At 38.4% G+C, this 22095-nt stretch overlaps 1 long non-coding RNA gene across 1 annotated transcript in view; it reads left to right on the top strand.

Moving 5' to 3' along the window:
• LOC146403822 (uncharacterized) overlaps window positions 1-22095 on the top strand; it is a 509633-nt gene that overhangs the window by 269330 nt on the left and 218208 nt on the right. The window lies entirely within an intron of this gene.

Here is a 22095-nt window from a genome sequence, read left to right as displayed (position 1 = left end):
TTCCCCTGAAATGTGCATAATATTGGAAATGGGTTGAAAAGCAAAGGAAAACTACTTCATCCTATATATCCTGCATCCTAGTAGACTAATGGATTACAAATAAATATATAAATTTCAAGACTTTGAAACTTTAATAATACAGAAAAAACTTAGGGTGGATACCTGTGGCAAATGGAAGTTCCCAGGCTAGGGGTCGAGTTAGAGCTACAGCTGCCACAGCCATAGCAACGCAAGATCTGAGCCACATCTGCAGTCTGCAAAAGTTGAAATTGAAAATCATGTTTAGCTTTATGGAAAAAAGGGCTACTTCAGCTTTTTTCTTTCTCACTACAAATCATCAGAGACCACTGTTTGGAAGCTGGTGTAGGAAGTTCAATTATTGGGACTATACATAAGAAAATTAAAGGTCCTTCAGATCTTAGTCTATGTCATAACTATCTGAACTTTAAAGGAAGTTTTTAAATGGACTTGATATTATTCAGTTAAAGTGAATAAAAAGTAGGCTCTATAGTTGCATGATGACTTACATGATATCACTACTACCTTCTGAATATATTTTTTTTCCAACAGAATCAGTTTGAAAATAAGAAGACACTAATCTTTCAAGCAAAATAGGTATGTTTTAGACTCTTAGTGAAAGAGAGGCAAAAGACAGTCTTACTTCCTGGGACATGTCTGAGCAGTTGATGAGAGGACAGTCTATAACATGATCTCAAGCAAATAACAGCATTTTTTAGGTATAAAGATTTAAGAGATAACTAGTGCAGAAATGATTCCCAGAGAGGGTACTACAATGACTTTGCAGTCAGTATTAGATTCCAGGTCTCCTCAGCTCTCAGTATTTACCCTGTAACAGACTCTTTCAGTAAATACTGAATGTGTGTGTCACCTCGGATCTGACTAGTAACCGTGATGTTGAGGGTTCAGTCCCTGGCCTTGCTCCATGGTTTAAGGATCTGGTGTTGCCATGAGCTGTAGTGTTAGTTGAAGATGCGACTCAGATTCTGTGTGGCTGTGGCTGTGTAGCTCCGATTCAGCCACCAGCCTGGGAGCCTCCATATGCGGCAGGTGTGGCCCTAAAAAGCAAAAAACAAATATTTAACATTTGGAGAGACTACAGACTATGTTCATGTAAAATGCCTAGCACATAGTCTGGGCTCAAAATTATTTACCAAGTAAATGATTATTTAAAGGTAAGAGCAACATTTTTGAGTATTTACCTGCTGGTCTCTAATGGCACCTAGCTATTGCGCTAATTTTATTTAGAGGTAGTTTGTGGGGAGTTCCCGTCGTGGCGCAGTGGTTAACGAATCAGACTAGGAACCATGAGGTTGCGGGTTCGATCCCTGCCCTTGCTCAGTGGGTTAACAACCCGGCGTTGCCGTGAGCTGTGGTGTAGGTTGCAGACGCGGCTCGGATCCCGCGTTGCTGTGGCTCTGGCATAGGCCGGTGGCTACAGCTCCGATTCGACCCCTAGCCTGGGAACCTCCATATGCCGCGGGAGCGGCCCAAAGAAATAGCAAAAAAAAAAAGAAGTAGTTTGTGTTGCGCCAGGCATAGGATGTGTGAGCCCTCAGGACCCCCTTCCCCCAGTACCACCAGAGGTGTCCATAGCCGAAGCCATAATGACCAAACCCTTACTTTGGCAAATACTACCACAGAGACCTAAATGCCACTAGACGTCTGTGATTTTAACCTACGTCATCTGTATAACAATACTTCGGTGACGAGATTTAAGTATTAGCTATTTGCCACAAAATTTCAATTACTGGCATAGCCGCCACTAATATCTAAATGTCCAATATTCAGTGTATACAAGGAAGATGTGAAAAAACTAAAAAGAAAACCCTGTTGGAGTTTATTCCTGGTGTAAACTGCAACAATACATCAATAGTACAGATAATTGGGTCTGATGTTTTCATTACTAATTTGTGTTTGTGAAGAGGCATGTTGAGAGTTGGCATTTAGATTTTGCCACATGAAAGACAAATGTGTGTTCCTCTGTCCATGTTCTTGTGTCATCCACTTGGATTTCTGTCCTAAACTGAGATCGTGGTATTACATAGAGACATGAGTAATTCTCCAAAGTCAGTTGTACCACACAAAATTTTGAATTGTCACTTAAATCATTGAAACAATTAAGCTCATTCTGAAGAAAAATAATTCCAGGATTTGGATCAGCCTCCAGGAATACTAATCCAAGGCCTTACTACCTATGGCAAAGGAAATGTGAAGAAATTACTTTGAGAATTATTTTAGTTCTAGATAAACAACTGGAGTTTTAAGATAAGTAGGTATATATATATATATATATATTTTGTTTGGTAGTCTTAAATTTGCCTCCTTGTAAGATTATATTTCATTGTCTTAAAGATATTTATTAGAATCCAGCTTAATGGTCTAGTGGTTAGGATTCGGTGGTGTGGCTTGGGTCTGAGAACTGAGATCCCACATCAAGCTGCGGCACACTGTGGCCAAAAATTAAAAAATAAAGCCATAGCAACACCAGATCCGAGCTGCATCTTCGACCTACACCACAGCTCTCAGCAACACCAGATCCTTAACCCACTGAGCAAGGAGAGGGATTGAACCTGCATCCTCATAGATACTAGTCAGATTCATTTCTGCTGAGCCAGGATGAGAACTCCCAGGCAGATTTTTAAGACCATTATTCATTCTAAACTTTTGCCCTGTTTGTGCCAACTGAGGTTTCTGATTCTTTAGCACCAGGCATTACTGGTGACTTAACACCACACTCAATATAAACTCCCATTTCAGTCTATGGACTTTGTCTTTTTGCCTTTTCTAGGGCTGCTCCTGCAGCTTATGGAGGTTCCCTGGCTAGGGGTCTAATCAGAGCTGTCATCGCCGACCTACGCCAGAGCCACGTCTGCAACCTACACGACAGCTCACGGCAACACCAGATCCTTAGTCCACTGAACAAAGCCAGGATTGAACCCACAACCTCATGGTTCCTAGTCAGATTCGTTAACCATTGAGCTATGATGGGAACTCCCTGGACTCTCTTCTTTGACCGTACATGTGCTGAAAGATGTATTGAATACCAGTTTGTGAGGAAATGGTTACCTGTGATGGATAGTGGGATCACACTGTATATTCTGTTCTCTATTCTACTTACAAGCCATTTGGGTTGGGAAAAGATGAAGTTAGACAACCAGGGAACTTTATCAAAAAGGTAATTTTAAGAAGCAAGAGTGATTGAGAGGAGTAGAAAATGGCAAAGCAGTGCCCATTGAGTTAATAATGCATACACAGCCCTTTGCACTGTCCCTTCTCAATGTACACTTTCATCTTGAAAATGTATTACTTTCTAGGTGCCTCCTGTGTCTTTGTCCCCTATATTTGATGAGTCTGTAGGATTTAGACAAGCTCTTGGGCTTTTTCAGAAGAGCCCATTTGTGTACTCAGGGAAACAGATACTTTATTAACAGTCTATCTACTATTTGAGAGGCCTAGGGGAGTTTTGCTATCCAATAAAGCAGTACAGTAAATTTGTAGGAACTTGGGGCTAATGTTCATGCCACATATTTTTTGAACAGGGAAAGCAATCACCTTTTCACAAAGGATGTAATCAAAGCTTCTGTAGTAACCAGCCCCCCCAAGTTATTCTATAAAAAGTGATAGCCTAAGATCTTTGCTCAATTTTAATGTGCTTTTTTTAAGTACAGCATATTTATAGCTCACTAAGATTAATCTCTTAATAGCAAATACCTAGTAAATGTTCCAAATTTCAGTCATCTCATTCATGTTCTGTGTGCGTTTGTGTGTATGTTTTCTGTATTTTACAGTTGGCTTTTCAGTCAGGATTTTAATAATCTTCAAACAGGAGTCAGTATCCTTTTCCTGTTTAGGGCCAAATGGTAAATATTTTTGGCTTTGTGGGCCATAAGATCTCCATCACAACTAGTCGGCTTTGTTGTTGTACCGCAAAAGCAGCCATAGACAAAATGTAAATAGCATGGCTGTGGTAAGGTAAAATTTAAGCAATTAGGCAACGGGCTGCAGTTGGCCGACCCCTGATCTTCAAGTTCTTACTCTACTTCCTATACCGCACCCCCAACTCACTTGTGCGTGCACTCTGCTCTTTTTTGTTTGTTTGTTTTCCCAACATGTGCACTGAAGAATGATGTGCCTTTTTAACATCAGTGAATTATTTCCTTTCCAGAATTCCAAATCTGGGTAGCAATAAGATTTCACTTAGGTGGCACAACTCTAGATATCTAGGTATAAGCTGGCTGTGATTAAACAATAAAACCTTAACAGAAATTTGGTTAATTGTCATATCCCAGCACACAAAGTGTTCCCTCCACTCATCCCCCAGTTCCTAAATGAGAGAAAGAGTATGTCCAATTCAGAAATACATTCAGAGCTGAATAAGGGGAGACAAACTTGCGATTAAAAATATGCACTTTTTCATGTTTCAATGAATTTATTACATTTGTAGTTGTACAATGATCATCACAATCCAGTTTTATAGGAATTCCATCCCACAACCCCAGCGCATTCCTCCACCCCCTGAACTGTCTCCTTTGGAAACCATGTTTTCCAAAGTCTGAGTCAGTATCTGTTCTGCAAAGAAGTTCATTCTGTCCTTTTTTCAGATTCCACATGTCAGTGAAAGCATTTGATGTGAATGTCTCATTGTATGGCTGACTTCACTTAGCATGATAATTTCTAGGTCCATCCATGTTGCTAAAAATGCCAGTATTTCGTTCCTTTTAATGGCTGAGTAATATTCCATTGTGTATATATGTACCACCTCTTCTTTGTCCACTCCTCTGTCAATGGAAATTTAGGTTGTTTCCACGTCTTGGCTATTGCAAATAGTGCTGCAATGAACATCGGAATACATGTGTCTTTTTGAGTCATGGTTTGCTCTGGATAGATGCCCAGGAGTAGGATTGCTAGATCAAATGGTAATTCTATTTTTAGTTTTCTGAGGCATCTCCATACTGTTTCCCACAGTGGTTGCCCCCATTTGCAATCCCACCAACAGTGTACTAGGGTTCCTTTTTTTCCACATCCTCTCCAGCACTTATCGTTTGTCGTCTTTTTGATTCTGGCTAGTGTAAGGTGGTACCTCATCGTGGTTTTGATTTGCATTTCTCTAATCATAAGTGATGCTGAACATCTTTTTATGTGTTTTTTGGCCATCCGTATATCTTCTTTGGAGAATTGTCTGTTTAGATCTTCTGCCCATTTTTTGATGGGGTTGTTTCTTTTTTGGTATTGAGCTGCAGAAGTTGTTCATAAATTTTGGAGATTAATCCCTTATCAGTTGATTCATTTGCAAAGATTTTCTCCCATTCTGTGGTTATCTTTTCATTTTGTTTAGGGTTTCCTTTGCTGTGCAGAAACTTTTGAGTTTGATTAGGTCCTATTTTTTATTTTTGTTTATATTGTCATTACTCTAAGAGGTGGATCTGAGAAGATGTTGCTGTCGTTTATGTCAGAGAGTATTTGGCCTAAGTTTTCCTCTAAGAGTTTTATAGTATCTGGTCTTACATCTAGGTCTTTAATCCATTTGGAGTTTCTTTTTGTGTATGGCATTATGGAGTGTTCTAATTTCATTCTTTTCCATGTGGCTGTCCAGTTTTCCGAGCACCACTTAGTGAACAAGCTGTCCTTTCTCCATTGTATATTCTTTGCCTCCTTTGTCATAGATTAGTTGGCTATAGGTGCGTGGGTTTAATTCTGGGGTTTCTATTCCGTTCCACTGATCTATATATCTGTCTTTGTGCCTTGCGATTTTGATGATTGTTGCTTTGTAGTATAGTCTGAAGTCAGGGAGCCTAATGCCTCCAGCTCCATTGTTCTTTTTCAGGATGTCTTTGGCTATTCTGGGTATTTTGTGCTTCCAAACAAATTTTAAAATATTGTGTTCGAGTTTATGAAAAATGTCCTTGGTAATTTGATAGGGATTGCATTGAATCTGTAGATCGCCTTGGGTAGTAGAGTCATTTTGATAATATTGACTCTTCTGATCCAAGAACATGGTATGTCTTTCCATCTCTTTGTGCCATCTTTGATTTCTTTCATCAGTGTATTATAGTTTTCAGAGTACAGGTCTTTTGTCTCTTTAGGGAGGTTTACTCCTAGGTATTTTATTCTTTTGGGTGTGATGATAAACGGGATTGCTTCCCTAATTTCTCTTTCTGCTCTTTCATTGTTAGTGTATAGAAATGCTGTCAATTTCTGTGTATTGATTTTGTATCCTGCGACTTTGCCAAATTCATGGATGAGCTCTAACAGTTTTCTGGTAGAGTCTTTAGGATTCTCTAGGTATAGTATCATGTCATCTGCAAATAGTGATAGTTTTACTTCTTACTTTCCAATTTAGATTCCTTTTATCTCTTTTGCTTCTCTGATTGCTGTGCCTAGGACTTCCAAAATTATGTTGAATAGTAGTGGCAAGAGTGGATATACTTGTCTTGTTCCTGATCTCAGCAGAAATTCTTTCAGCTTTTCACCATTGAGAATGATGTTAGCTGTGGATTTGTCATATATGGCCTTTATTATGTTGTAGTTTCCCTCTATGCCCACTTTCTGAAGGGTTTTTATCAGAAATGGGTGTTGGACTTTGTCAAAGGATTTTCTGCGTCTATTGAGAGGATCATATGGTTTTTATTCTTCCATTTGTTAATGTGGTGTATCACACTGATGGATTTGTGGATATTGAAGAACACTTGCATCCCTGGGATAAATCCCACTTGATCATGATGTAAAATATGCACATTTCTATATTAGACCCTTTTATTGTCACTTACTTTATCCTATACATCCTATGTTAAAAGATCATTTTAGGAGTTCCCATCATGCCTCAATGGTTAATGAACCCGACAAGTATTCACGAGGATGCAGGTTCAATCCCTGTTAATAATAAAAATTTTATATCAGATTTCAATCTTAGCTGAGTACTGTCATTGACTTTCCATAGCCTTTTTTTTTCAGTGAATTGTATTATAGTTATAGTTGTACAACCATCATCACAACCTAATTTTACAACATTTCAATCCCAAATCCCTAGCTCATCCCTCCCCCGCACCCCAACCTATCTCCTTTATTAACTGCAAGTTTTTCAACGTCTGTGAGTCAGTTTCTGTTCTGCTAAGAAGTTCATTGTATCTTTTTCAAAAATTTTTTATTTCATTTTATTTTTAGCATGTATATAATGATGTATCCTTTTTTTTAGATTCCACATGTAAGTGATAATATATGGTATTTATTTGTCCCTCACTGTCTGACTAACTTGACTTTGCATGATCATTTCTAGGTCCATCCATGCTGCTGCAAATGCCACTATTTCTTTCCTTTTAATAGCTGAGTAATATTGCATTGTGTATATGTGCCACATCTTTGTCCGCTCCTCTGTCAATGGAAATTTAGGTTGTTTCCACGTCTTGGCTATTGCAAATAGTGCTGCAATGAACATCGGAATACATGTGTCTTTTTGAGTCATGGTTTGCTCTGGATAGATGCCCAGGAGTAGGATTGCTAGATCAAATGGTAATTCTATTTTCAGTTTTTTGAGGAATCTCCATACTGTTTTTCAAAGTAGTTGCACCAATTTAAATTCCCACCAACTGTGTAAGAGGGTTCCCTTTTCTCCAGACCCTCTTCAGCCTTTACTGTTTATAGATTTTTTGATGATGGCCATTCTGGCTGGTGTACTGTGGTACCTTGTAGTAGTTCTGATTTGCATTTCTCTAGTAATTAGGGATATTGAATGTCTTTCATGTGTTTTTTTTGATGGGGTTACCTTTTTTTTTTTTTTTTCTTTTTTGGTATTGAGCTGCAGGAGGTGTTTGTATATTTTAGAGATTAATCCCTCATCAGTCACTTCCTTTGCAAATATTTTTTTCCCATTCTGCAGGTTGTCTTTTCGTTTTCCTTTTTTTCTTTCTTTCTTTCTTTCTTTTTTTTTTTTTTTTTTTTTTTGTCATTTTTGGGCTGCATCAGTGGCATATGGAGGTTCCCAGGCTAGGGGCCTAATCAGAGCCATAGCTGCAGTAACACCAGATCCAAGCCATGTCTGCAACCTACACCACAGCTCAGGGCAACGCTGGAGCTTTAACTCACTGAGCAAGGCTGGGGATCAAACCTGTATCCTCATGGATCTGGTCAGATTTGTTTCCGCTGAGCCAGGACAGGAATTCCTTCTTTTTGTTTTGTTTAGGGTTTCCTTTGCTGTGTAAAAACTTTTAAGTTTAATTAGGTCCAATTTGTTTATTTTTGTCTTCATTGTCATTACTCTAGTAGGTGGATCTGAGAAGATACTGCTGTGGTTTATATCAGAGACTGTTTGGCATATGTTTTCCTCTAAGAGTTTTATAGTATCTGGTCTATATTCAGGTCTTTAATCCATTTTGAGTTTATTTTTGTGTATGGTGTTAGGGAGTGTTCTAATTTCATTCTTTTACCCAGAGCAGTCCAGTTTTCCCTTATTGAAGGGACTGTCTTTTCTATATTCTTGCCTCCTTTGTCATAGATTAGTTGACCATAAGTACATGGGTTTAATTCTGGGCTTTCTATCCTGTTCCACTGATACATATTTCTATGCCAGTACCATACACTTTTGATGACTATAGCTTTGTAGTATAGCCTGAAGTCAGGGAGCCTGATTCCCTCAGCTCCTTTTTTCTTCCTCAGCCTGGCTTTGGCTGTTCTGGATCTTTTGTGCTTCCAAACAAAGTTTAAAATATTTTGTTATAGTTCTGTGAAAAATGCCATTGGTAATTTCAATAGGGATTGGATTGAATCTGTAGATTGCCTTGGATCTTATAGTCATTTTGACAATATTGATTCTTCCAATCCAAGAGCATGGCATATCTTTCCATCTGTTTGTGTCATCTTTGATTTCTTTCATCAGCATTTTATAGTTTCAGAATATAGGTCTTTTGCCTCTTTAGGTAGGTTTAGTCCTAGGTCTTAGGTATTTTATTCTTTTTGATGTGATGGTAAATGGGAATATTTCCCTAATTTCTCTTTCTGATCTTTTATTGTTACCCATAGCCTTTAGAATGTAAACTATTCGGGAGTCTTTCATTAATAACTACCTTTATAAAAAGTGTCAGTAAATTAGACTTGTCAGTCATCTTAGACACCACTTGAAAATCCCTTTGTATAACTGAGCCAAATTGTCTGATCTGAAAAACGCTATCAATGCCCTGAAGAGGAAAATTTCCCAAGCTAAAGACTATCAAATTGAATCAAAAGCCTACATCATTATTTCAAATGCACTTACTTCCCCATTGTAAGCCCCACTGAGGGTGATATTGTGAGCTTTGTGTTACTCAGTCTCTTGTAATAGTAGACTCAAGTATATGTCAGATGAACCAAATAGAGCACAATTCTTCATAGCCAAAATTTCTATTAAAACACAATTTCAACATTGATCAAAAATCATTCCAAGAATTTCCTTATAATTAAGGTTAAAATTAATCAGAACAGAGAAAGTCTTATTCTTCTAATGTGGTACTGTCCCATCAGGAGTGTCAAATAGATCCAGAAAGGACATGTGATGGAACTCTGAGGAGAACATAATCACTTGAGAATACAGCAGGGTTTGTATCTGGTCATCCCATTCACTCCCAACCCACGGAAACCTAGAGTGACTCTTCAATATTTGAATGAGACTACTCTCTTGAAGGCCAGTAATGACTACTTGCCAAATCCTCACCTCTGCACCAAATGGTATTGTTGATGACTAATTTCCTTCACACAACACTCCTCTAACTTGAGCCTGTAAACATCAGTATTTTCGTTCTTTGCTGGGCATCTCCCAGTGTTATTTCCCTTGGTGTTCTTAGTCCCAAGTGATCACAATAACTTAAACCTTGGTTGACCTCTCTTCAGAGTTGACAAACACTTGTTGAAATGACATGCATTGTTCTTTGAGTCACAAAGCATTTTTGATCATATCCTAATTTGAGTCACTGTTCCTTAATTTCTTATGGATGACCTCAAGGATCTTTAGATTTACATTTTTGGTGTATGGAGCCTCATCATAAGCTGACACTGCGTAGCAAATTTACCTTTAGAACAATTATAACCTTGATTTTTCTGAAGGTATTTAATGCATGCCAGCCATGTAAACACTGTTTGATGAGGTGGTGTCTATCTGAATCATGTCATATCAACATATATGTATGTCTGTTAACTATACAGACTGATAAAACATTCTAACTGAAGGAACCTAAGAAGCAACTCTACGTGTATACCCAGCCTCTACTTGAAGTCATCCCATCCATGTTCATCTCCAGCTCATAGAGCAGACATATTAGGTTGTGTTCCTTCTATTAGCTCTTCTCTAAACTAGGTTGAGTTGAAATCTGCTTATTCCACCTCCCAATGCCACATAGATTTTCATCCTTCCACATTATGGTCTGTGTAACTGTGAGAAGTGGAAAGGGGGGTACACTTTGAGGAGTTCTTAGGGACTTATATTTTTTTTCCATTGCCAGAAAACAGTATTTATGTTTTCATTCCTGTAAATCCATACTTTCTTTCTTTTCCAGTTTAATGTCTCCCTCTTCATGTTAAGGCTAAGAATAAAATATTTAATATGAAAAGCTGATGCCTCAAAAAAGATGTTATAGAAAAGCACCCAGAAATAGTTCTTGTAAAGTAGAATATCAATTTTGTGGCACTGGTATATAACACTTAACATAAGATTAAACTTGCTTCTACAAGATCAGATTAAGTTTGCAGCCTGATATAAAAATTTAAACGTTGCTTAATCCTAGGCTTCAAGAATTTCATAATTAATTGTTTTCTTAATGCAGTACAATTTTAACATGTATAAATATGATTCAACTCCCTTTAGAAAATGTATCACAAAGAAGATGTGAGTTATTTTTTCCTTTAATTGCATTTTAGATCATACTCTGAGAAATATTTCATTTTTATTAAGTTCTCATAAAACTTCAGGTCCTTTGGGCTCAAGCCATTAACTCTCTTTAAGCAGCAGGATATATTTATAATTGTGGCTGATTTGTTCTTTCTATACTTAGTTTGAAAAAGGTTATAATTAACGATCCTAGTGCATTTATGTCACTGATGTGGAAGAATGGGAATATTGTTTTCATTAGATAGCCAGTTTAAGTTCTAAAAATTATTGACTGTTCATTGGCATAAATTTTTTTCTTAATGTTTGAACTCTAAAAACATAAGCCTGGAAATTTTGTAGAAATAGTGGCCCAAAACACATTTTGTAAGGTTTATTGCATACTGTTTGAAAGTTAGCATCATATCTTTCATCTTTGTCTCAGCACAAAAGCTAAGAATAGGAGAGCTGACAATCTGAGGCCATTTTGGCTTTGTAGATAATGAATTTCATTGCAACTTTAGCCATTTATGGATATGATGGGGAAAAATAGAATTTTTTTTACTCTAAGCATTTATTGCGCACTGACATCATGCCAGTTTGTTATAACTTTTATGCTTAATGTGAGCAATTCTTTATAGTATCATTGTGACTTTAGACTCAGAATTGCTGCTTTTTGGGAAACTAAGCTTAAATGATGCACGTAATATTTTTTGCAAGCAAAGAATGACTAAACTTGCATTAATTGCTTTGCCACTGTAAAAGTTTATTTTCTGAGCATGTAATGGAAGGGAAATGACTTGAAAAATCAGACTTGAGAATCTTTCCAATATATCATACTGTCATTAATGTCCTGCTTTTTTTTTTTTATTTTATGGCCGCACCCCCAGCATGTGGAATTTGTTCCCAGGCCAGGGATTGAATCCGAGCTTCAGCTGCAACACAAGCCACAACTGCAGCAATGCTGGATCCTTTAAACCCACTGTGCTGGGCTGGGGATTGAACCCTCACCTCCATAGCAACCCAAGCCGCTGGTTAGATTCTTAACCCACTGAGCCATGGTAGGAACTCCTAAGGTCCTGGTTTTTAATAGAATCTCTTTTCTTATATTCCCACCTTTATTAACACAGTTCATTGTTGGAGATGATTAATGAGGCCACCACAAAGGCAAAATCTGGCATATTGTATATTTTTTTTCTTTTTCCAATCAGAGCTATAGCCACTGGCCTATGCCAGAGCCACAGCAATGAGAGATCCAAGCTGCATCTGTGACCTACACCACAGCTCACAGCAACACCGGATCCTTAATCCACTGAGCAAGGCCAGGGATCGAACCAGCGTCCTCATGGATTCTTGTCGGGTTCATTAGCCACTGAGCCTGGCATTTTGTATATTCTGAAAAAGACTATCAAGTTATTTTAGCCATATACACACACAGAAAGCAAAACTTAAGCATGCTATTAAAGAAAAATTGTAAGCAATTGAATCTGCCCTATGCAATTGAGTCCCATATCATAATAATTTAAGTATGTTCAAAGTATTTTCATTGTGGGATTAATAATTAGAATATGATATATATTTACGATCTTTAATGTTTTAGTTTCAGAGTTGAAAACTTTCCAAAACTTCTAAAAAGTGAAGTTATAACTCATTTATGTGGCTCTCTCATTTATGAATACTGGAGAAGGGACTTAATAAAAGTCTGATGAGGCAAAATATATTAAAGAGGAAGCATTCCTCAAGCAAAAGTTTTCATGATCTGTAGGTATAATTTAGAACGATTTCAGAATAAACTACAGAATTTCTTATGAACATCACTTGTTTGAGCAGGTGAATTCGGTGAATATTAAAGAATGTTTTCCTTTAATTAATCCAGTCTATTTGGCACTTTAGATAATTATTATCATTCAGATCATGTCTATTTCTCTAGCTCTATTAGAGACCCTTTTTTCTTTCTTTAATAAACAGTTATCTAAATTACCATATATGTTGTTGTATTCTACAGTGACTCATTAGCATAAGCTATTCAAACACACCAAGGCATTTCTATTCTAAAATCTATCCTGGAAGAGAAAGTATATTTTATAGGATAATTGCTAGTAACAATATTCATTTTTTACAAATCTAATTAACTTATTTACAATGTACAATTTATTTTATTTATTTATTTTTTATTTTATTTTATTTTTTTTTTTGGTTTTTAGGGCTGCACTCATGGCATATGGAGGTTCCCAGGGTAGGGGTCTAATCCAAGGTACAGCTGCCAGCCTACGCCACAGGCACAGCAACACCAGATCCAAGCTGAATCTGCGACTTACACCACAGGTCATGACAATGCTGGATCCTTAACCCACTGAGCCAGGCCAGGGATCAAAACTGCCACCTCATGGTTCCTAGTTGGATTGTCACGACGGGAACTCCTACTAAGTGCATTTTAAAAGTGAGAATTTTGTTTGCACATTTCTTTTCCCTGTTTGCTTTTGTGCTTGACAGGGACTCACACATTCTCCACCCACCCCTCTGAGTTCCTTCTCAAACCCCTTGCTTACCTTCATCTGATCTTCGGCTGATTCTTAGGAGTTACTTTTTCCTAGCTAGATTCTTTTTACTTAATCTAGCCATGTTTTGGATATAAGCACAAAGCTAAGAATCCAGTTAATCCTTAAACTGCCTAAAGTGCATTTTAATCCTATTTTTATTTGCCAAAAATAATCTCAATTAAAAATGTTTTATTCTAATTGGAACCATGTAAGTTTACTGCCTGATTCTGAATTCCTGACTGCCAGGAACAGTTTCTTCCTAGTGAATTTTTCTCTACCTTAAATTTGGCCACTTTGCCCTGACTATGACCTTTCTTATTTAAGCCTAACTGGCTAACAAATGCAGAGCAAACCTCAAAAGAGGAGCATTGTTTTCACTTCTAAATAACTTTCTTCAGGGATTTTCAAACTGTGCTCTGGGATCCTCTGGAGTCCTTTGAAGATGTCTCCTTGGGTGTGGGGTTAGCTGGTACAAAGTAGGTGGGGCCCTAGGCCTTTGGCCAAACCTCTGCAACAGCTTGGCTTTTATCTTATGCTTTCAGGGCCCAGTACTTTAAATATCTTTTTTTATGGCCACGCCCATGGCATATGGAAGTTCCTGGGCTGGGGATGGAAGCTGCACCTCCACAGTGACCCAAGGTACTACAGTCCAATTCTTAACCCACTGAGCTACAGTGGGAACTCCTAAAATGTTTTTTAAACCACTGACTTAATTTTAAAACATTCATGGATGATAATATTAGTTTTTTTTTTTTTTTTTTGCTTTTTAGGGCCACACCTAAGGCATATGGAAGTTCCCAGGCTAGGGGTCGAATTGGAACTACAGCTGCCGGCCTACACCACAGCCACAGCAACACCAGATCCTTAACCCACTGAGCGAGGCCAGGGATCAAATCCACATTCTCAAAGATCCTCCTAGTTAAGTTCATTAACAACTAAGGGAACTCCAGAAATAATATTTTTTCAGAAATAATATTATCAATGATAGTAATAATTGTACCTTTTGTTTACAGAGTGCTTATCATGTGCCAGACTAAGCATTTTCTAACATTAATCCATTAATGCTTAAAAAAAAAAACCTAGAAGATTAAGCATTTTTATTATTCCTGTTTACAAATGAGGAAACTGAGATTTAATAACTTGCTCAAAGAATCACAGTTACAAATGACTTTGACTCAGTTAATGTCTTAGTTTAAGTCAAGAATGGCAGTTACAAGGTCACTGTGCCACCACCCTTGAGGCAGACAGAGAATGGCTGAAAGTGCTCATCACCAACAGAGCCTTAGAATCTTCTCCACAAGATGCTCTGGTCAGCTACCCTCAATCCTTTGGTACTGGCATTCAAGATGAGACTTAATCTTCTTACCTTACTTTAAGGTGAGATATCTCTGACCTCACACTTCTGGTTAGGAATTCTCCCCAAATTAAAAGTGTTACTTGGAGTTCCTCTTGCGGCACAGTGGAAACAATCCAGCTAGTATCCGTGAGGAAGCAGGTTTGATCCCCGACCTTGCTCAGTGGGTTAAGGATCCAGCATTGCCGTAAGCTGTGGTGTAGGTCGCAGATGCGTCTCGGATCCCGCATTGCTGTGGCTGTGTAGTAGGCTGTAGCTGCAATTCGACCCCTGGCCTGGAAACTTCCATATGATGCAGTTCCAGCCCTAAAAAGAAAAAGAACAACAAAAACAAAAAGCATAACCAGTTACTTGTTTGGATACTTGTAGTAGAAAAACTCCAAATACTTGATCCTGTGTGTCATTTTTCACGATGAAGCAATCTGAAGAATCAAAATCCCTGTGTCATCCTCCTCGTTACTAATTTCTGATAGAGGCTATTTGTTTTTATATTTATGTATTTGTAATTTGTATAAATTTATAAGCTGATAATTTATAACTTATAAATAATCACTTATTTATATGACATAATACAATCAGGATAATTTTTTAGCATCTTCCTTTGATTGCCTTTTGGACCAAAGACTTATTAATTTATATTCTGAACCTAATATTTTAGCTGTGGAGTGGAGGTGGTGAGGGAGAGGGTGGAGAACTTACGCTTGAGGTAAGTCTGCCAGTTTCCGTATTGAAGCATGGTTTCAATAATCTTCACTGTTTCCATAATCAGTATGCCATGCCCGGCAGTGTCATAGCCACAGGACTGGGTGAATGCCCAAACATTTAAAAAAGGAACACACACACCCAACCTCCAGCTGATTTTTCAGTTGTTCTTGCCAGGAGGTAACCAGTAGTTCCTGTGCTGTGCCCATTCTTACCAGGGAGAGCTAGGTGTAATTAAACTTTTTCCTTTTGGGCGCCAAGACTTTTTAAATGACTCATAGTAGTTCCTGCTCAAGACACGTCAAAGAGGCCCAAGACTATATTTAGGAACTTGGTATGAAATGACCTGTCAGTGCCAACCAACTTTTCCAAAACAGTGTATGTGGAGGGTTAGCAGCAAGTAATTTAGAATTTTCAATACACACACAAAAATCTTGTTATTTTTTATTGTGGTAAACTAGTATTGAAATCTAGACTTCCTTAAATGGATGAATATACCTCCTATGAAATTATTTACCATTCCTTTAGCATACACATTAGTGTATTGGAATGATCTTCATGTCATCATTATCATGGAGCCCATTAAATCCTTGTTTATAAAAAAGTTTGGCTATGTCTTAAAATGTGAATAAAGTGTTTCTTCCTAAAAGCTAGTTCTGATGCATTCTCACTCCAGTTATTAGTAAAATTAGAGCTGCTGGGCAGTGCTTAGGGGAATGAATCATAGTGACTGGATACAAAGACACTTTCGTAGTACCACTAACTAGGAAGTTATCTGAAGAGTGGTGGTTTTTGTCTTTGCTTTTGTTTTGTCTTTTTAAGGCCACATCCACAGCATATGGAGGTTCCCAGGCTAGGGGTGCAATTGGAGCTGCAGCCGCCAGCCTACACCACAGCAACCCAGGATCTGAGCTGTGTCTGTGACCTACACTGTGGCTCACGGCAACATCAGATCCTTAACCCTCCTGAACGAGGCCAGGGATCGAACCCACGTCCTCATGGATACTAGTCGGGTTTGTTAACCACTGAGCAACAACGGGAACTCCTCCGAAGAGTGTTTAATAAAGAACCACCTCCTGTACATGAGAATATTGGAAAATCCTGTAGCTGCAACATTTGATGAGCTCCACATGCAAGAATAAAATAGCCAATTTTAAGTTTCTTCTTATTAATGGATCTGGGCTTGCTAGTGGTTCAGTTACATGAGTTTTAGTTAGGATTAGTGGCCCACATGAAGTGGAGATAGAAAAACTGACCTAAAAACTGTGCGATTCTAAGTTAAGACTCCCAGAAATGTAGAAAGGAACATTATCATTAAGACTGGAGACGATACTGGGGTTATATTAAATGGCGATTGGTGGCAGTTAAAGTTTGATGAGAAAGGTTTAGTTATGTGTGTTTCTTTCAAAAGCTTGTTCTCTTTGGTATTTCTAAGTCACTGTATTTTGTTTGTTTATTTTGGGTTTTTAGGGCCACACCTGCTGCATATGGAATTTCCCAGCCTAGGGGTTGAATCAGACCTACATCTGCTGGCCTGTGTGCCACAGCCACAGCATCACCAGATCCGAGCCAAGTATGCGACCTATGCCACAGCTCTTGGCAACACTGGATCCTTGAGCAGGGCTAGGGATCAAACCCAGGTCCTCATGGATACTAGTTGTGTTCTTTATCTCTGAGCCAGAATGGGAACTCTTTTAAGTTACTATATGAAAGCATGAAAGCATCTAAGTCTAAATATTAAAAGTTCTTAAACAAACATGCCTTTGTAGCCATCTGATGCTACCACATACTAACTGCATGAAGAATATTGTTAAAAAAAAAAAAGACATTTTATTTCTGTAGAATATTCTACAGAAATAAAATGTCTTTTTTTTTTTTTTTTTTTTTTTGTCTTTTTGCTATTTCTTGGGCCGCTCCCAGGCCAGGGGCCAAATCGGAGCTGTAGCCACTGGCCTACGCCAGAGCCACAGCAACTCGGGATCCGAGCCGCATCTGCAACCCACACCACAGCTCACAGCAACAGCGGATCGTTAACCCACTGAGCAAGGGCAGGGACCGAACCCGCAACCTCATGGTTCCTAGTCAGATTCGTTAACCACTGCGCCACGATGGGAACCCTCTAAAATGTCATTTTGAATGTTAGTTCACAGACATGTGTATCAATGGCATAAACCATCAGCTGTAATTTGAATATAGTTCTTTTTTCTTAATGATGTAGTGGAATAATGGTTATGATCCAGGCTTATTATGAAAAACTCTGTACTATTTTAACTACTGAAATTAAAATATTGTGAAATCAGAATACTTTCACCTTGTGGATTAATAGAAGACCACCACTTTTTTGGGAAAAAAAAAAAAAACAGAAATTAGGGTCATAGATAGACTCAATCTTTTTTTTTTTTTTTTTTTTTTGTCCACACCAAATAGAAGTTCCCAGGCCAGAGATCTATTTCAAACTGCAGCTTCAACGTATACCACAGCTGGGGCAAGACCAAATCCTTAACCTGCTGCTCCACAGCAGGACTCATAAAGTTATTCTTTAAAAAACTATTGTTAAATTTTTTTAATCTTTCAGTAAAATTTCTGACCCATAATTTATTTATTGGATAATTTTCATCAGAATCATGCTATGATAATAGCACTTGATATCAAAATGTCATTTATATGACAAATAAACATACAAAAATAACTCAATGTAACCATTTTTCAAATAGATATTAAAACATTCTAGGAGTTCCCATCATGGCTCAGTGGTAACAAACCTGACTAGGACCCATGAGGACTTGGATTTGTTTCCTGGCCTTGCACAGTGGCTTTAGGATCTGGTGTTGCTGTGAGCTGTGGTATAGGTCGTAGACACGGCTCAGATCCCACGAGTTGCTGGTGGCTGTGGTGTAGGCCGGCAGCTGCGGCTCTGATTCGATCCCTAGCCTGGGAACTTCCATATGCTGAAGGTATGGCCCTAAAAAGAAAAAAAAAAAATCTAGAAATGGATGGTCTTATTTTTCAAAATTGTACTACTCTAAATTGGCAAATATGAGGTGAGTTGAGATGATTGGGATTATTATAAGAGGCTTTTTTTTTTTTTTGTCTTTTTGCCTTTTCCAGGGCTGATCCTGTGGCATATGGAGGTTCCCAGGCTAGGGGTCTAATCGGAGCTGTAGCCACCAGCCTACACCAGAGCCACAGCAACGCGGGATCCAAGCAGCGTCTGTGACCTACACCACAGCTCACGGCAACACCGGATCCTTAACCCACTGAGCAAGGCCAGGGATTGAACCTGCAACCTCATGGTTCCTAGTCAGATTCGTTAACCACTGCGCCACAACAGGAACTCCAGAAGAGGCTTTTTTGTAGAAAAATTTAGTAATACATTTCAAGTGCCATTTAAAAATGTTCATGCCAGGAGTTCCCGTTGTGGCACAGTGGAAACAAATCCAACTAGGAACCATGAGGTTGCAGGTTCGATCCCTGGCCTTGCTCAGTGGGTTAAGGATCCGGTGTTGCCATGAACTGTGGTGTGGGTTGCAGACGTGGCTCAGACCTGGCATTGCTGTGGCTGTGGCATAGGCGGGCAGCTGTAGCTCCGATTGGACCCTTAGCCTGGGAACCTTCATATGCCGCATGTACTGCCCTAAAAAGCAGAAAATAAAAATAAAAATAAAAATGTTCGTGCCCCCAAAATGCACTCCTAAAAAACCGACAGCAGAGATGATTTTTATGTTTGTTTTTCAAAGTGTTATTTAAAAGAGAGGAAAAGAGGAAAAATAACGTATTTCCAATTCCATTCAAAAGTAGAAATAAATAAATTATGGTAGGTTCTCACTATATTAATAATAAGTACCCATTAATATTTTCAAAGAACTTTTGATAATATATTATCTTGTCCAAATATTAAAAAAAGATACAAATTTTATGATGCTTCCAATTTTTTGTAAAAAATTAATACATCAGGAGTTCCCGTCGTGGCGCAGTGGTTAACGAATCCGACTAGGAACCATGAGGTTGCGGGTTCGGTCCCTGCCCTTGCTCAGTGGGTTAACGATCCGGCGTTGCCGTGAGCTGTGGTGTAGGTTACAGACGCGGCTTGGATCCCGCATTGCTGTGGCTCTGGCGTACGCCGGTGGCTACAGCTTCGATTCAACCCCTAGCCTGGGAACCTCCATATGCTGCGGGAGCGGCCCAAGAAATAGCAACAACAACAACAAAAAGACAAAAGACAAAAAAAAAAAAAAATTAATACATCAAAACTTTAATTTTCAGGAAGTTATTTTTATCCTTTACCATATTTTCAAAATTTTCTTCAGTAAGTATTTATTTAATTTCATTTAATTAATTAATTTATTTTTTGGCCATGCACAGGTTCGGGGCCAGGGATTGAACCCACCTCATGGCAGCAACTTTAGCTGCTACAGTGACGGCACCAGCTTTTTAACTCACTGTGCACCACAAGGGAACTCCAAGCATTTATTTTAATCAGAAATTTATATGATAAAAAATTAAGAATCGGGAGTTCCATTGTGGCTCGGGGTAACAAAGCCAATTAGTATCCATGAGGACACAGGTACAATCCTTGGCCTCGCCCCGTGGATTAAGGATCCAGTGTTGCTTTGATTTATCATGCAGCTCCGATTCAACCCCTAGCCTGGGAACTTCCATATGCTTTGAGTGCTACCCTAAAAAGATGAAAAAAAAAAAAAATTAAGAATCAAAACTTAGATGGTTGATTTCTTCTCCTTTGCTTTATTTCTTTTTCCAAATAAACAATCTTTTTTTAAAATGAGTTATAATGTTGCTAGTTTAAAAACATATAAAATATTGAAAAGTGGAATTCCTGTCATGGCTCATCAGTTAGCGACCATGAAGAGCATCCGTGAGGTTCGATTCCTGGCCTTGCTCAGTGGGTTAAGGATCCAGCGTTGCATGAGCTGTGGTGTAGATCACAGATGCAGCTCAGATCCCGAGTTGCTGTGGCTGTGGTGTAAGCAAGCAGCTGCAGTTCTGATTGGACCCCTACCCTGGGAAACTCCATATTCCACAAGTGCAGCCCCCCCCAAAATAAAATAAAATAAGATACAGAAAAGTGTGAGTAAATAAAAGAGACATGAAAAATTATCCATAATTGTACAATTCAGAGATAGTCACTGTTAACATTTATTGTATATTTTCCTAAAAATGTTTATGCAGATACGTCTGTATCCAGGGCTGGTTTTCAAGGTTATCTGCTGATAAATAACCGTATCGGTTATTTAAAACCGACAACAATTCTGGTGTTTCAAGATTTATGCCTACGGCTGGCAAAATACATTGACTATCACCATTTTACGGTCTATCAATTGATCAATCCATGTGTTGATGTATTTCAGTATTTTAAAAAATGTTATCATATTATGTGTTCTGCTTTATAATCTTCCCTTTTTAATTTAACAATATAGTAACATCTTTTATGTTAATATACTGAAATTTGATTTCATATAATTTTTATATGTCATAAAAAAAATTTTTCAATCATTTAAAAATGTAAAACCATTTGAACCTCTTAGCTTGCAAGTCCTATAAAAATGAGTGGCAGCTCAGATCTGGGCCAACTCCTCTAGCTGAATGCTTCCCTTCATAGCTTTCATCTGTTCTGGGGTATGTCGGTATCACACCTCAATTTCCTTCAGTAGATGCTAATCTCCTTGGAAAAATGTTCTTTTTGATGGTATGGAGAATCCCTAAAGAACAAAGCAAAAAATTCTACTTCTGATTTAGCTTGCTGTTTCTGTCCAAAACCTAAAATCATAGAATTCAGAGGTAAGATGAACACCTTCATTTCTTCATTTCTATCTTATGATAGCAACTATTCCACTTTTTCCAGAAACTGAACATATTCACTGAATAAACTAGTATATTTTATAATTTCCTTTTCATTTCTCTCTCTCTCTCTTTTTTTTTTTTTTTTTTTTTTTGTCTTTTTAGGGCCCTACATGTGGGATATGGAGGTTCCCAGGCTAGGGGTTGAATTGGAGCTGTAGCTGCCGGCCTACACCACAGCCACAACAACACAGGATCCAAGCCTTGTCTGTGACCTACACCACAGCTCATGGCAACGCTGGATCCTTAACCCACTGAGCAAGGCAAGAGATCGAACTCGAATCCTCATGGATACTAGTCGGATTCGTTACCGCTGAGCCACAGTGGGAAATCCTATGCTTCTTTTTTCTAGCTTGTTCCTTGATTGACTGCACAAAGAAATAGTTTGTATTAATATTGACCACTGGGGGAATTCCTGTCATGGCTCAGTGGTTAACGAATCCGACTAGGAACCAGGAGGTTGTGGGTTCGGTCCCTGGCCTCATTCAATGGGTTAAGTATCCGGTATGAGCTGTGGTGTAGGTTGCAGACGCAGCTCGGATACCGCATTGCTGTGGCTCTGGCATAGCCCAGTGGCTACAGCTCTGATTGGACCCCTAGCCTGGGAACCTCCACATGCCGTGGGATCGGCCCTTTCTAGGCAAAAAGACAAAAAAGAAAAGAAAAAGAAAAAGTAGTGACCATGTATTTAGAAATGTTTTCTTTGCCAAGTACTCTCCCAACAACCTGATATACATTGTCTTATTTAATCATCATATAAATTGTGTGGTAGGTACGTAGGTCCATTTCGCAGATTA

This window comes from Sus scrofa, chromosome 4 (assembly GCF_054392235.1).
Source record: "Sus scrofa isolate SSC_HxYL_T2T_F1_AM1 chromosome 4, Sscrofa_HxYL_maternal_Yorkshire_Landrace_v2.0, whole genome shotgun sequence".
Classification (NCBI taxonomy): Eukaryota; Metazoa; Chordata; class Mammalia; order Artiodactyla; family Suidae; genus Sus; species Sus scrofa.
This window is presented reverse-complemented; position numbering and strand designations above follow the sequence as displayed.